This window comes from Balearica regulorum, chromosome 9 (assembly GCF_011004875.1).
Source record: "Balearica regulorum gibbericeps isolate bBalReg1 chromosome 9, bBalReg1.pri, whole genome shotgun sequence".
Lineage (NCBI taxonomy): Eukaryota > Metazoa > Chordata > Aves > Gruiformes > Gruidae > Balearica > Balearica regulorum.
This window is the reverse complement of record NC_046192.1, coordinates 23,275,984-23,292,141: the sequence shown is the minus strand read 5'-3', so window position 1 is coordinate 23,292,141 and position 16,158 is coordinate 23,275,984. Positions and strand designations below refer to the sequence as shown.

General features: G+C 50.0%; 1 protein-coding gene across 6 annotated transcripts in view; it reads right to left on the bottom strand.

Moving 5' to 3' along the window:
- The window catches only part of PLD1 (phospholipase D1), a 68,491-nt gene extending 52,565 nt beyond the window's left edge, over window positions 1-15,926 (bottom strand). For 2 of the 6 annotated variants that reach the window (XM_075761550.1, XM_075761556.1), the window contains exon 1: window positions 13,565-13,755. The gene's annotated coding sequence lies outside the window, so the exon portion shown is untranslated. Of the gene's footprint in view, window positions 1-13,564; window positions 13,757-15,905 lie in introns of those variants that run through there. The other 4 variants (XM_075761552.1, XM_075761555.1, XM_075761553.1 and 1 more) reach the window with 4 other exon arrangements.
- Between the last annotated feature and the right edge of the window lie 232 nt (window positions 15,927-16,158).

Genomic DNA, 16,158 nt, shown 5'->3' with positions numbered 1-16,158 from the left:
GCCAGCTGTGAGCAAGACGGACAAGAGATAACTGCTCCGAATTGCAGGTTTAAAAGCAGAGACTGGGGAGAAAGAAACCCTGTCTGATGGCAGAGGCAGGGCACTGTCCCGGGAGGGGTCTGCAGAGTCCCCAGGGCTGGGGTCTGCCAGGACAGGCTGCCCTTATTCACCTTCTCGGGGCAGGGGGGGAGGAACACCGGCCCCGGCTCCCCCCAGACACCCCCCAGCACCAAACCTGCCGCCCGGGCAGCCAGGAGCTGGCACGGCGACCTGCACGTTCGGGGGGGAAAGGCACCGCTCCGGCTCTGTCCGGCTCACAGTTTGCCTGGGCAAAAGCAGCAATGAGAAAAGAGTCATTTAAAGGAAAACTTTGGAAAGAATGAACAAACAAGGAAAAAGGGAGATAGTGAAAAACTGAAAGAGGGAAAAAAAACATACTAAAAAGCCCCACAAACGCTGCTGACACCACTTTCGTCCAGCCCAGTTTTCAGATTAATCCTTTCCTCTTCCAAGCACAACTTCAGCTCTCCGTCTCCCTTTGCCTGGCTGTCCCCACAGCAGACGGGCCCCAACCCTCTTGAGCTAGCTAAATACACGCATTGGAAACAGTGACTGCACCAAGAATCAAGCTTTCATCTACAGGGAAAATGACTATAAAAATTAACTGTATTAATCCCTCAGCCCTTGTGAATGTATTACAAACCCCTAGCTCAAACCTGCAATTTTGCAAGCCCAATTTTTATTTTTGTTATTTGCCATTCTGGTTATGCTTTAACCCCAAGTTATTACTGTAGGGGATCATAGGACAACCTCAGCCTTCGCTAAAGAAACAGTGTTTTTCTACTTGTTGCAAAGGACAAGAAAAGCATGGCTTTAAAAGCTGGGAAACTGGAAAGCAGAAAATGCATATTTTAGTAAATATTCATGAACAGTTCTGTGTTTTGAAGACATTCAAATCCTGATGTGAAAATATATGCAGCCGGTAATAGCACAGACTACCTCAGATTTGGTCAGCCCAAGTTTATTCTTACGTGTATCGTGGCTGATCTGCAACAAGCTCAGATAATCACTGCTCCTTAAGGACGTTATGATGCCGACAAGCACCACGCAGAGCCATGAACCCGAGAAAGCCTTCATTTGGGAAAGACGGGAGGAGGGAAGAGGAAATACATCCAGTATTAGCATTTCCTGCTAATGCCTCCCGGGGTTTGATGCTCTACATCAACTCCCATCCCCAGAGCGAGAAACACTATAATCCCTGAAAATTACCCTCATTCCAGTTCTCATGACATCTCTCCCAGTGCAGCGACCTTTTGGCGAGCGCTGGGACAAGCGACCTCTGTTCCCATACTCGGGCTTGTCCCACAGGCAGTGCCGGTGCCGGGACCCACACGAGCCTCACTGGCTGCACGGAGTAAAACAGACGGGCTTGGGCTAACACAGGGCAATGAGATGGGGTTATTAAAAAGAGGAAAAAAAAAAAACCCAACAAAAAACCCAAGACAAGGCCCTAACGATTTGAGCCATGAATTTCCTCTCTCCTCCTGCTGCTGCCAGGAGCCTGGATGCCATACAGGCACTAGGAGCCCAGACCAGATGCCAAGGAAATCCTACGCGTGATGCCCTCATCAGCTATTTGCCCTGCCTGGTGACGATGAAGCTTTTCCATGTAAATATTTCCCCACATTTTAAACCTAAAATTAGCTTTGGACCACTCTTTCACGGACAAATACCCTCAGCTGACAAGAGCCCTTTTCGAGGAATTATTTGCATCTGCCGGGAGAAGCCAGGCTTGTCACCAGCCCCAGATGCACACCCTGGCACGTCTTCCTTCTGCAGTCTTTGGCAGGTGTCAGACCTCCACCAAGCAGTCAGGAAATGTTCCCCGGGCTCAGCGTCCCCCCCAGCACCTGCAAAGAGGGTCCTGCTTTTCCAGCCCAGGAAAGCCACATATCCATACTGAGCAAAAACAGACACGCACTGATTTTATTTTTCAGTATACCCTCCCACGTTAACCAAAATCCCAGGGCTCCTGTAGATAACAGGTAGCATGTTACATTCCCTAAGTATGAAATTAAAAGACAGAGGGGTTCAAAAATGCTCAGCAACGACTTAACCCCGCTCTTAAGTTCAGTACGTGGAAGCCATTCAGCCAGGGGAGCAAGCGGCCAGCATGGCATGTGGAGACGCCTCCTGAAAATCTGCCCTTCTGGATGCTCGTACTATGGGGACAGAACAGGAGGATTAGGGTTTATTTTTCTAAAACCCCCAAAACAACCCTTGAATAAGAACCAAAGCATTGATCTCACCCTGGAAAGACCGGGAGCTGGAAAAGAACTGAAATATGAATCCAAGTCAACATCATGTTCTGACATCACCCTGACCTAAATTTCTTATCTTTAGCCCAATCCTGATAAAACCAAAATATTTTAAAACACTGTTTCCAAAACAATTATTCTCACAAAGCTCTTACATTTAATACTAATACCTCTAAAAGCAGACACCAATTAGCGCTTCCCACTTTAACAATTGCAGGGCAGTTCCCTGGGTCTGCTTTACTGATTTCCATAGTCCCTTCCACGTGAGGCTTACTGCCAAGCCACCAGCCTGCCCAGAGGAAAAGCTACGGCACGGGAATCCATGCAGTCTGTTTGCAACAGGGGCTGGGATGCTTCCAGATGGGGATTGCTTGGAAATAACAGGTAAATTATGGAAGTCCCCTATCTGTACCGGGGCAGAGCCCCTTCTGCCCCTGTACTGGGTTCTGCAGCATCCGTCCCACAGCGTTCATGGTAGAAAAAAGGCAACAGAAACAACAGGCAGGTCAAGGGGAACGATGAGGTAAGGCAGTGGTCATCACGGCGGGCAGCGCTGTCATTACGTGGTGACTAACCCACTGCTGTAGTCAGAAAACCCCTCTGTGCTGCATTTTTCCCCACGCCCAGGACCAGCCTAAGCGTCAGGCGCTTCCCAAGGACTCATTTTATTTGCTTCACAGAACAAACATCAACATCCACAGATGAGCAGCGCCTGCTGACCTCACGCCGATGCGCTGGATGCTCTGGCTCCGGTGCCCCCGCTCGCCCCTGCCCAGCAGCACACCCCAAACACAGCTCCCGCTCCCTGCGCCGCCCCGGGGAAGCCGATCATTAGGTATTTATTGGTGATTAATGCTGGCTACTTATTCATCACCATGTTTTGGATTCCTCGGGCACAGACAACAGCGTTTAAGTACGGCACTCACAGCTCGTGCCGTGCGTCCTCTGAGGAGCTGTGCTCAACCCCTGGAGCACGGTGAACCCTCCACGCTCTGGTGTGGTCACGGCACACACTCTGCACCCCTAAACCCAGGGGCACCGTGCAGAACGCCCTTGAAAGCCAGGACAGGGGATGCCCAGAGCCTCCAGCACCCAGTTATCTACCACCAGAGACCTGCTAGTGCTGCAGCGGGCGAAGGGACGTGTTTAACATCTTGGGTATCAGCAGCACCTCAGCATCCTCAAACCCCGCAACAGAGGGTGGCAAAGGGAGTGCCGAGCTGAGGGAAAAAAGGGGCTTGAAAAAGTACCCGTTTCAAAGAGCATAAATGGCAGGAAGGTCAAAGGATGCAGCAGTTCAGAGGCTGGCAGACACACAGAGCTTGGCCATAAAAGCTGACATAAAATCCTAAAACTGAGAAGCTTGCCAGGGCAAAAGCACAATGCAAAAGACTCCATCTCCACCATGATCAGAGGTGACAAGGACCACCACGGTGCCCGCAGGCTGGCAAGCGTTGCTGTCGCTCTTATATATAGCTGAACACGTCATACAAATACAGGACATATTTTCATGATCTAAACGTATAGATGTCTACGTGGCTGATCTGCTATACATCACTCAACTCTAGTCTGGTATCTGTTGGTGCCACGTCTTCTCCAGTGACCGCCACCTGCCAAGCCACATTTCTGCACAGAATTTTGGCGGCTGGGAGCCGAGCGGGCTCGCTGGAAGGCAGCCCGGCACCTCCATCCCACAGCGGGGTTAGGTGGCAGCTGATCAACGCAAACACTTACAGATCTTCACATAACTCCCGCCAGCCAAGCTAAACCCGGGGAAAAGGCTGCAGCCTGCGCTCGGGGAGGGATTTGGGCGACTGCAACAGGATCTCTCGGCCATCGCTCCCCAGCCCTGCTCCCGACGGCTGCTGCTCTGTGTCAAGGCAGAGAGCGCAGGTACGCGTCAGGAGGTCACTGTCCTCGCTCCAGCTGCGACTCTGCTGCTCATCGCCAAGTTTCCATTAAGTGGGAACATGATTTTTCTTTTCTCCTCCTGCTGTTAACAAACCACATGCATAGGAAGGTGCTAACTCTTTGTTGACCCGTTATGTGACTTTCCCAAAGAAATGAGAAAGTTCTGTGGGTATCACAGCAACAAGGAGTAGCAGGTAAGACCACGTAGTTTTACTAATAGTTTATTGCTTTAATAAAATGCCATTTCTGTTGTCTTGATTTTTTGTTTTAATGGAACTCCTCAAATAATTTGGAAAAAACCTGGTTGGCATGAGCAGAAGGCCATGATGGAGCCGGAAGGTAGCACCACAGCGCAGGACTCAGCACCCCCGTGCAAGCAGCAGCCAAGTCCAGCTCCCTCCCCTGCCTGGGGGTCCCAAGGCACAGGCTCATCTCCCAGGGCAGCTTCCCTGGGGCACCACCAGCTTCAAGGACAACCACTGCAGGTTGATCACCACCTAGGCTTTGTTGTTGCTTTTGTCACTCAAAGAAAGGCCCCAAGTGCAGGGTGCACGGCTGGGACCCACACGCAGTACCAATGGCTGCTGCACGTCCACCCACCTGAGCAGGTGGGGTCCGTGCAGGTGACTGCACGGTGCCGTCCCGTGCTGATGCTTCCTGGTGGCCCGAATCAACCCTGCCATCGTGCACGCTGAACAATAACCTCTGCAAAGGTGTTTGCGTACTGTAGCGTGTCAGGGATGTACTTTGGTACACCCAAAGCACAGGATCAACGTCAGGCTCGTGGAGCGGGAGGAGCTGCATAACCTTGGGGACACCATGCACCTCCAGCCGTCACAGCGAGGGTATGTCGCAGCTCCTCTCTCTGCTCCTCGGCCAGCCCCCCGAATGGGACCCTGCACTACCCCGAGAGCACTGTCACTCTCTGTCCCTGCCGCAGGCACGCACAGGCTGGAGCTACGGGTGCACAGCCCCGTGATATGGTGCAGCCACTCGCATCGCCCCAAAACGCCCCTGTATCCATGCCTCCAAACCTGGGGTTAGCACCTTTCCGAAGAGAAGCTCCCTAAGGATCTTTTTTTTTTTTTTTTTTAACAATTGTTTTAAAGATGTTCCATGCATTCTGGCTAATAAACTCCACAAGAATTTGATGTCTCCATCCTTGGCCAACTTTCATTCTTTAGTCTTCCCCTAAAGCTACAGCACTCAATGGCCTCAGCCCCCACTGCCGAGCAGGGACGCCCAGCACCACGTGCCCGTCACACAACGGGGCATCGTGCCCGAAGAGCTGGCAATGGCGCACGCCTGCTCCTGGTCTGCATTTCCAAAAGCAGCTCTCTGTCCTCAGCCACAGCCAGCGGCAAACACTGACACGGGCAAACATCAGCCCGCAAACTCCCTTTCACACCCAGAAATCTCCCACCAGTTCACAAACAGCTTCATCTATGGATCTAGGATAACATTAAGGTCTCCCAAGAACTGCATTTTCCTTCTCCCTGGCCAGCTAAAACAAATATTTGAGGACTTCTACTTCACAAGAAGAAAACAGTTGGCTTGGGGAAGTCCCGGAGTTAACTGTAAGAGAAGCTCTGAGCTGAGCTCAGAGGGCAAAGGTGATGCTGTCCCCAAGACTTTATGGAGGGCTTCTGGTGGCTTTGTGAATCAGCCTCTCCCAAGGAGACCATCCATGGGATCACAGCACCACTCAGGACACAGGGTACTCAAGTTACTGAAAAGTTAATCTTTCTATACCTTGAAATGTTTGATTTGTTATCAGAATTAAGGATGAGCAAATAATCACAGAAGTTTGGAACAACGGCTGAGGTTTCAGATCAGTACCTGCTGAACAAATATCAAACGCAGGCAAATTCAGTGGAAAATTGCTTATTATAAAGAAGTATTCTGCAGAAACAGAATAGCTCCCCTACATTTCTTGCTTAAATACAACTAAACACCTGCGAATTTATACAAAATAGCTCATTTACACACATTGACAATACTGACAGCTTCCTTAGAACAAAATAAATGCCTCTTTTTTTTATCATCCTTTCCCAGAGGAGGGGGGGGGGGGGGGGGGGAAAGCCTCCATCAAGCTGGTACAGAGGTGTGCTGGTGGCAGGCGGTGAAAGGTGATGCTCGTGTCTGAACTGAAAATCAGCCTGAGCTGCCTCTTCGTTCCTCTCCACCACCCACATACGCAGACCCCCAGCACCTTACAGGCAACGTGGGTGTCTGGACAAGCCAGAGATGCCCTGCAGCTCTTTCTCATTTTGTGAAACAAGAATGCTGTACAGTATTTTTCCACACGTTCCTAGAAAAAATCAGAGCATGAAGGTTACAATTTACAAGCTTAATCCTCCAGACCTCAGCACAAGATGGGTAGCTGCACACGATGAGCTAGAAAATTAAATATTATTTTTCCCTCAGCTGCTACGACCTTCTGGAGCAGCGCTGCTCAGAAAGGTGTCTGCAGACAGTTTTCTACATGTACAAAAAAAGCTGTTTGGCAGAAAGAAAAGCAATAGCTTTGGGAGCGAAAGAAAAAAAAACCCTGAAGGGGCTCAGACAGCAGTTTTCATCTTGCCGGTTCTTTCTCTCGCTGAACAAAATGGCTTGTTTTGCCATAATTGCTGCCAAAACTCAGTGGGATCAGGTCTAACCGCAGAAATTTCAAATCCACCCAAATCCACCGTGAGTCATCTACTATTCTTTCTTGGTAAGACTTAATGCTGGGTGGGACCCTTGCAAAAAAAAAAAAAAAATTAAAAAAAAAAAATTTGATTTGGAGGAAACCTCTGTCATGGAAAAATACACTTCAGAACATCTCATGGGGACTACATAAATAGATAGATATTTAGAAAGAGAGGAATGAGACACCAAAGCATTTCTTTCTGAAAAGACTATATGATGCACTGCTTGCTCTCCAAATTATTTCAGCAGCCCTTTAGCTGTGAGTGAGAGAGGACAGCTGAGCTTCCTGGGAGACCCCAGCACCCACGGGTGCTTCTCACCGCACGTAAGAAAACACCAAACAAGGCAGAATTTGTGTTCTTCACATGGGAAAGGCCACTGCATCACGTAACTGCATTTTACTTGAATTAAAAGAGAAAATGCAGGCCAAAAATATCCACTTATTTTACCTCTTGTGTGTCAAATTCAAAATTTGTTGAGGAAGAGAGAGAAATACTTTTCTTTTTTCTTTAACTTAAAAAAAAAAAAAAAAAAAAAAAGCATGGAGGCTGCCTTTAGCCAGCTAGCAGGGCACAGTTAGGATGTACTGCCGTGAGGTTACCCAAAGTGGTGGAAAGGTGCAATTAATTACCCTTGCTGGTTTAGTTTTACCCCTGGGGGGATCCCTGGAGGTCACACGCAAGAGTCAGCCCAACTCATGTTGGCCGCGAGGCGTCTGATCCGAGAGCCGATGTATCCGGCCACGCGCGTTCACGAGAGGGCTGTGTTCTGGGGCGGGAAATAAAGACCGGGGCGGGGGGAGGGCAAGACACAAGGATTTCTGATTAAAAACATTCTCCCAAAAGCCCAGCTGGTAAAACGGGAGCAGTTTCTGGGAAGCGGCTTGGCGCTGCGTCAGCGGCACAGAGGAGCCCCGGGGCACGCCGCCGGCGGGACCCTGGTGGGAGAGGAGCCAAGAAGCAAGTTCCCGCATGGCGAGACAACCAGAAACACCAACTGGCCGTGAATCACCCGCTTGCACGGGCTGGGACAGAGGCCGTCAGAGCGCTGCTCTGCGCGACATTGTCTGCCCGATGCGGCCTTATGTCTGCGCGCTGGAACGCTCGTCCCGGAGAAGAGGGGTCTCTGTGCCTGGACCACCTTCCCCGGCCGCGGGGAGGGAGCTGTAAACAGCCCCCAGAGCTGGGGAGCAGCACCGGGATCCCCCCACGCCTGCCGCCGGCCCTGGAGGAGCCCAGGAAAGCACCAGGTGTTTTATCAGCCGGTTTATCTTATTTGACCAAAAAAAGTCCTCACGTGATGGATGCACACATGCACTGTGCATCACCCAGTGCTCGTTGCACTGGCAGAAATGAAAACCTAAGACAGGAACCAGGCCCACTGACAGCTTGACCTGAAAAATGCAATCAAGGAAATTACAGTTTCATTATTATTACTCTTCCCAGTGCCATAAATACTCTGAATATTTACCGCTGTCAGCATAGCCTAAACAGAACTCTGGACCTCAGGAAAAAGACTCTTGCTTTTGAGTAAATCTGCAAACAGTAACGAGGTTTTCTGTCCTCTCCAGCTCTGCACCTCCTCTCCCGGAGGCTTTCCATTCCCCACCCAGCTCGCCCAGGGCGGGCGACGGAGGGACGCGCTCTCTCTTCTGAAAACACCCACCCCATCACTATCCACACAGGCTGTAATAAAAAACCCCATTCTCCCTAGTTAGATCCTTAGGGGAGAGGATCATTTCTTATTTTGTCTATGCCACCTCTGCTAGAAAAAAAGGGATAGAGGAAGAAGAGACAATGTCATTATACTAAGATAACTAATGCAAACTGGCTACTTTGCTGTCAAATCCTACTAGAGGCGAAGCACAATTTTATTTGCTGGAGCTCAAACGGTCAGCACCGTGTCCCCAGAGTGCAAAGGAGAAGTTTTAAGGGAAAAGGATTGCAGAAACACGATCAACCAAAGAGCACAGAGGTACAAATGCCGCACGCGGCCGCTGCCAGCTTCAGTGCTGACTCAGCACAGACACACAGACGCGCGCCAAGGAGACGCTGCCGGGTTCATCCACCTGGCCCCACTCTCGGACACATTGTCTTGGCAACAAAGCAAGCACATTAGCCCGATAAGATTGCTATCTCGAAGTGATTATCTTGATATTAAAATCCCGCATCTCTTTTTGACAATAAACCCCGATCACATTCTGCGTCGTCACCCGGCACGCCACACTCGCTGCGGCGCAGCAGCGGGTCCTTTCGGTAGTCGCTCTATCCCACTCTCCGACCTCTTTTTAGCAAGTTTTCCCTGACTGGCATCTATTTAGACTCACATGAGCCAGAACTGTGTTTAAAGTACAAGTTTTTATTCTCAGAGGCAAAACTCGCCTCCCTGCCGGGGTACATGGCTTCCTCCGCTCCCCTGGCGAGGGGGGCAGCACGTGCCGGGGGGGTGCCTGGTGCCGTCCCAGCTCCTTTTGGGGTCCCGGCTCTGCAGCGTGGGAGCAGCAGCCACCAGACAGCTTCTCCCCCCTCTCCCCACGCCGGCAGATGGGCACCCGGGGGACGTGGCACCCCAGCGCAGGCGAGCTGTCTGACAGACACCAGCCCCGCTCCGTTATGCAAACCCACCCCGGCTGCGATGGTGTTTATCTGCTTTAAGGATCCAGAAAGCACCAAATGCCATCGCAGCGCGAGGAGCGAGGGAGGCACGAAGCGCTCAGGGCAGTAGCAGTGGCACACGATGCTGACCCCAGCGATTAGATATTTTCCACTACTATTGCATGAAAACAAACTCTGAATCCTGAGGACACACACACACACACATACATATATATACACATAAAAAATTAATGATCTGCAAATCCAGGTGTTTCCCTCCTGTTTGCTCCCCCCAGGCACCAGAGCCAGGGTAAGGGCGCGTGTCCCCTGCCCCAAGAGCCATGGCTGCCTCCTGCCACCCCGGACACCCTGTGCCAAGCAGGTGGGGAAGCAGCAGGGTAAATATATCGGAAAGAGAAGCTGGCAAGCAGAGCTTTTTCCCCCTCCCAATCCCTCCACCAGCCTCTGCTTTCCAAGGTGTCTGCACGCATGGAGCTGGTACGTACATCTGGCAGACGCTCACGAGTCTGTGAAAGTGAGTGGCAGGGCAGGGGCACACGGCTAAATACCTGTTAAAAAAATATTTATAAATAAACAAAAAAAATTTACACCGATAACATAATATATATGTATCGCCATCCTGCAGCTCAGCAGGGCCGAGGTCTGGCCCCGCACAGCCGGCTGCAGAGAAGCCAGGCTGCGTGCCAGCTACTCACACATCCCACATCCCCGAGTACAGAAAAAGCATGGCAAGCAGCACCTGAACAAGGACTGAAAAAAACCCCTTCTTTTTGGCAAAAATAAAGGCTGGCCAAGGTTTTGGGAAGGGAAAGGAGAGAAAAAGAAAAAAAAAAAAAAAAGAACCCAACCACAACTCAGACATATGGCCATGACTGAATTAATCCTGGTCCCTATAGGAGAGTTTCCAGCGTACAGGGCACGTGAGGGCACGTTAAAAACACATCATCAATTGTCAGCCAGACAATAGGAGGAAAAGGCTTGAGGTGTTCGCGCTCGCCTGCCCCAGCCAAGACCAGGTGCTTACTGACATTAGACACTCCAGCAGCTCAACACCCAGACGAAAATCAAAATGCTTCCTCAGCTCTATTATACGCAGATTTAGGGCCACTATACAACGCTCGTTCCCACTCAAACTTTTTTAAAAATTATTATTATTATTGTTTTTTAAATGACTTGCTACAAAATAGCCGTTCCAACGTGAAATTAAGGAACCACCTGTTTGCGACAAAGGCAGCAGAAGGGTGCTGCTCATAACAGACAGTCCTCCGGGGCTTCGGTGATTTCAGAGACTGAATTTCTCCTTTCATGTGTTCATTAGGTAGAGATAGAGAAGATGAACCTAGAAGCCTGTATGAACATTAATAACTGATATCTTCTTTATGATTTCATTTCAAGGGAATAAGATTTGTGGCAACAGTGGCAGTTAAGTGCATTCCCCTGACATTTCTTTCCCTGAAGATTTGCTAGCTTGTTTTAAATCAATTACCAGCAAGGGAATAACTGTAAAAACCCAAGTTCAGTTCATAACTAACTGACAGAGGAGACACAACTGCATTTCTTTGCATGGTTTTTCAAGGAAGAGATTTCTCAAATCACTGCTCGAGAGCAGACCCACTGTAAACATGGGATCTTTCCTTTACTGCAGACACACCTAGCAGTCTAAAGAGCACTTCATAAATTACAGAGGATATCAATGTCAAGTTGACACAAGCCTTTACACTTTGCTACTATTAAGAAAAGTAGTAAAAATTTCTAGGTGAGGCATAGGATTTCAGCCTGCTTCATGAAAGAATGATTTCACCAGCAAAGATTATCTACCTAGCGCTTATAATTTTATTTATATGTATGTAAAACAGCATCTTCAGCAGTTATAAGAAACTGCAATTTTGATCCCAGCAAACTCTTATTCGGCTGGGAGAGCTCAGGAGACACCTGCCAGCAACGGCCTCTCAAAATAAAGAGAGCATCGTGGCCCCCGGAGAAGTCACTGTATTAAGTCTTTTTCAGTAGGACTAGAACCATAATGCTAATTTTCATTAATCCTGAAAAGGAAGAGGTTACGTATCTGGACGAAATTCAATGTGCAAATGGGTATTTAAGTGAGACCCTTTGAACTTCCTTAAGTAGGAAAGTAAAATCTCAGCAAAAAAAAAAAAAAAAAAAAGAAACAGATGTACCTCTCAATAAACTTTCATTTAATCAGCTGAACCACAGGTGACAGAAATCTCTGTAAATTTTAATAGGTCTCTTAGAGTGATCTGGGTTTTTCCCCAGCCTGTTTTGATAAACCTGGTCCCTCTCCCCCAGGAAGCTCCCGGCAGGGAGGGCAGTGCCGCGGCTCAGCCCCCCCGGCCAGCGAAACCCTGCATGACGACGGGCGATGCGGACGCTGTGGTGGTGCAGGCACCGGGGGTCTCCCACACACTGCACCCCCAGCTCCGGGGAAGCCCAGACACACTTTCCCACTGAAAAAAAAACAACCTGATTTTACAGGTTTGGTGGTATCTCACAGCAAAAGGACAGAAGGAAGGGCCCCTTTCAGCTCCAGGCTAGGGCAGGGCAGTTGCACAAGGTTGAGCTGGTGGCTGCCATCCCACAGCAGTACTCAGCACCCATCCCCTGAGCAGGGATCAAGGATCCCAGCATCCTTGGGCAGGACTCAGCGTCACACAGTAACGCTTACCCCGAAGGAAGGGGCCTTCTGCATATTCACAGTAAGCACCGTGCAGACTGATGACAGGCTGAAAAGGAAGGGTAGCACAGGGCCCAAGGGCTTCAACTTGGAGCTTCCCAACTTCTGGCAAAGCTGGGCAGGATTTGGCCACGAGACCCAAGCCGCAGAGCTAACACTCCTGGCAGCATCCTGAGAAGAGGTGGTCAGAAATTAAGTTCCCCAGGTACCTGCGAGCCTCTGGCATGAGCTCACACTATCAAATGCCAGAGACAGCACGGGAAGGAAAACATGAATTCTTGAGCAAAGACACTCGAAACAGAGTTCCTGCTCCTCGAGCAGGCAGCTACAAAACACAACGCTGCACGCAGACAGAGAGCATTTGTCCCAGCGGCCATGGATGCACCAGCCTTGCCGTGACATCCCATTACTTACGATCGTCAACCGAATGCCAAACCAGCAGAGCTTCATCCACCCAGTTAAACTGTCTCTGTCTGTCCCCCAAACAGCCATGTAACTCTAATGACTTCAGAGGCATCGTGCAGATTTAAAGGAAGGATCTGGAGGCTATGTAGCCCTGGACACATAATACGTATTGTCCTGCTGCGTACAGAGAGCCCGTGTCAGCCCTGACCACGCAGATAAAACACTTCCAAAGTCAACAGAGCCGCACCAGCTAGATCTGAGGCATTTTGGGGCTGAAGATTTCCAAAGAGCAGCCTCCTATAGCAAGAAAGAGCATCACGCCAAATGAAAAATAGCAACAGGCAGAAAAGACTTTCATTGCAAGAAATTGAGCCAGCAGCTCGGCAGAACGGGTGGTGTCAGGCAGCTGCCTGCACGTTCCCAAACTCTCAGGTTTTTCCCATGTCCCGAAACGGCGGCTGCTAAGAAGGACAGAGCAGAGACGCAGTTTCACCAGCCTTGAAGGAACCAGCCAAATTCGTCTCAGAAACACTCAAGTTCACAGCAAACGTACAGCTACCCCCTCGAATTCCCCGATCCAGAGCCCCCCGGCTGACTCCAGCCCGGCGCAGGGTGCACCAGCCAACCCCCCCCCAGTTCAAAGCATGAAAAACCAGTAAGTCATCCCGAGTACGTCCCACAGCGCTGATAAACACCTCCCATCCGCAAAGTTTGCTGCCCAGCCTCAGCAAAGAGTCCAAGCAGGGAATTCGCTTGAAAATAAGCGTTCTGTGTCTAAGTATCTGCCTTTTTCTCCCCCCCTGAACCGTCCCAAAACCAGCCCCGGCCCCCACCCGCGACGTGCCGGGGATGGCATCCCCCCCCCCCCGCCCCGCCGGGAACCGAACCGCTCCGCAAAACAACCGGCAACTCCGGCTCCGTTCTCTACCCACCTCCTGCCCCCGTGGAAGCGGGTACCTCATGGTGCTCTGAGAACCGGGCAAGCCGTGTTCCCAAGGAAGCGGCGGTCCCGCAGCCGGAGGAAGCGCAGCCAGGAGCCGCCCCGCACCCCGGCACCGCCCGCCCGGCTCCGGCGCTTCGGTTCAAGCATCCAGGCTGGCTCCCCCCAAGGCAAAACGAAGCCCAACCCAGCCCACAAGGCACTCCAGCCTATGAGCACTTGCTAATTAAAGGGAAACCACTCCCCGCACGTTAAGGAGAACGTGGGGATGCTGGCAGGAAGGGTGGAGGAAAAGGGCAGGCTGGTTTCATGGGTTCTGCCCCCTTCTTACGGTGGGCACTTCTGATTAGAGAGAGGAAAAAAATAATAATAATAATCAAGAAATGATCTATTAATGGTGAGGAGAAAGTCTGCTTTTTTATTGCAACTTCACAGCCCTGCTAGTAGGAGACTCGAAGTGATTTGCTCCGCTCTTGTGCAAATGCAGCTTTCGCAGGGAGCACAATTTCCCCCCTTTTATACTCTTCTCCCAATTTCTTCAACAGGGACAAGTCGGTTTTCCCCTACCGCCACTAAGAAATTACATTTGGCGAGGAGAACAAATGAAAAAGTCAGTGCAAATTAACAATGAATTAAGTACACATGCAATGTTATTTTTAGCGTAAGACAACCTAATAATTACGGTCACATATTGTTTGTATCTGAGCAGTACTTGTCTGCATTTTTTCACGTTACTTCCCATGCGCCCTTTTTAATATGCAAAGAAGCAGATTTTTTAGCGAGCGAGAGAAATTTTTTGTCCTTATGGAAGCGCTGAACTGACAAGCGGAGAAGCAAAAATCTTCCATACGTTGAACAGCTCTAACACAGCCGTGCATACTGGCACGCTGCTAAAATGCCTGAAACCTGTCTGCAGTACTACAGCCTCCACCGCCGCAGCTGCACAGGGGACATCTTGGTGAATTTTTCCAGGGAATTCAGTGTTCCTGTTTCTGTCTCTACAGCAAGATTTCAATATGAATGTTATGATATTTTTCTTCCTTAAAGGAATTTTTTTTTTTTTTCTTAAATAGTGAGGAACTGAACGGTGGTCCTCAAATTTCCAAGAGATAAATAACCCAACTTTGGTCACTGCTAACGCAGAGACAGACTCTACCCCTGTTCTGGCACGGCAGTATTGAAGCATCTCCATGTTCTCCACCAGAACAGTACCTGCTTTGTTCATGGCCACACTTGCAGCACATCAGCTCAGCTCGTTTACACTGGGTTTACTATGCTTGGCTTACCAATAGCTTACTAAAGACAGTGTGAGTGATGTGCTTCACATTTAAAATCAAACTGAGAAATCTAAGGTGGGTTCCCGATAGCATTGCAACATGGCTTCCTTCAACTCACAGTGTTGAGCTCCAACACTGCTACACTCAGCACCTATGGAGAGCTGTGAGTCAAGGTGGCTCACCAGTGCCGTCTGTATTGAGCAAGGAAAAAGACATCGCAGACGTTTGTAACACTCAGCGTCACGAGAGAACAAAGCAACAAAGAAAAACAGGGTGGAACTCTGCAGCAAAGAATAGGGGCAATGGGAAATACGGAGAGTCACCCTGTATCACTGGCATCACCTTTCCACCCCAAAGAGCGGGCAAAGCCATGCTCAAGAAGGACACGTTACCCCACGCTGCAGAGAGGTTTCATGCTAATGCCAACATATGAGATGGGAATCGGCGGAAAGGTGGCACGGGGAACATCCTTCAGGGCACCCACCTGCCCGGGATGCCCCATCTCTGCCGTCCTGTCCAGCCTCGTCGCCTCTGCTAACCCCACAGCTTCCTTGGGCAGAAGGCAGTGGGCTGCAGGGGTCCTCCACCATCTCCCACCTCGGCACAGCTCTCATACGTGTTGGTGCAGAGAGGGGACATCTCAGACACAGAGAAGAACGACGCTCTCCCCAGACAAACCCCTGCCCGCCCAGCACTCATCTCAGCGCTCATCACCTATGCAACTGGCTGGCTGAATTCTGGCAAATCTTTACAAATCCATAAACCTTAGCTCAGTTAATGCATATTTAATTTCTCTGCTGCTAGGTTTATTTTGGCAGCCACTGTGAGCAGGGCTAGACCAGCAGTGGAAGAGAGCAGACACTCTCAATGAGCATTTTGGCATGTACGTAGCACGATTCCTCTCTCCTGAGCACTACAAGAGAGCAGGTTCTCCACCCACAGTTATCATCTCTTCCAGGAGAAACGCCATCGTGTCCACGTCCATTAGTGATCGCTGCACTTCCCGTAACCTTCCCTGTCCAGAGGCAATTCATAAAGTGGATACTTGGCACATACCTTCAAAAATATCTCGAGCTCTGAAGAAACACAATATTGTCTCTCAGGGGTTTCTCTGGTTCTCTGCTCCCACCTGCTTTTCAATCTTCAGGAACTTCCACGCATTCCTCGGAGGACACTTACTGCTGTCACAGGGTGGGTGAAGTTTTCTTATTTAACACGAGATGCTGGTGCAAAGAGCGCGCTGTGTAGCAGTCACACGGGGATCGATGCCGCTGCAGTCTGTAAAACCAAGGTGTTGAAATTTGGATTT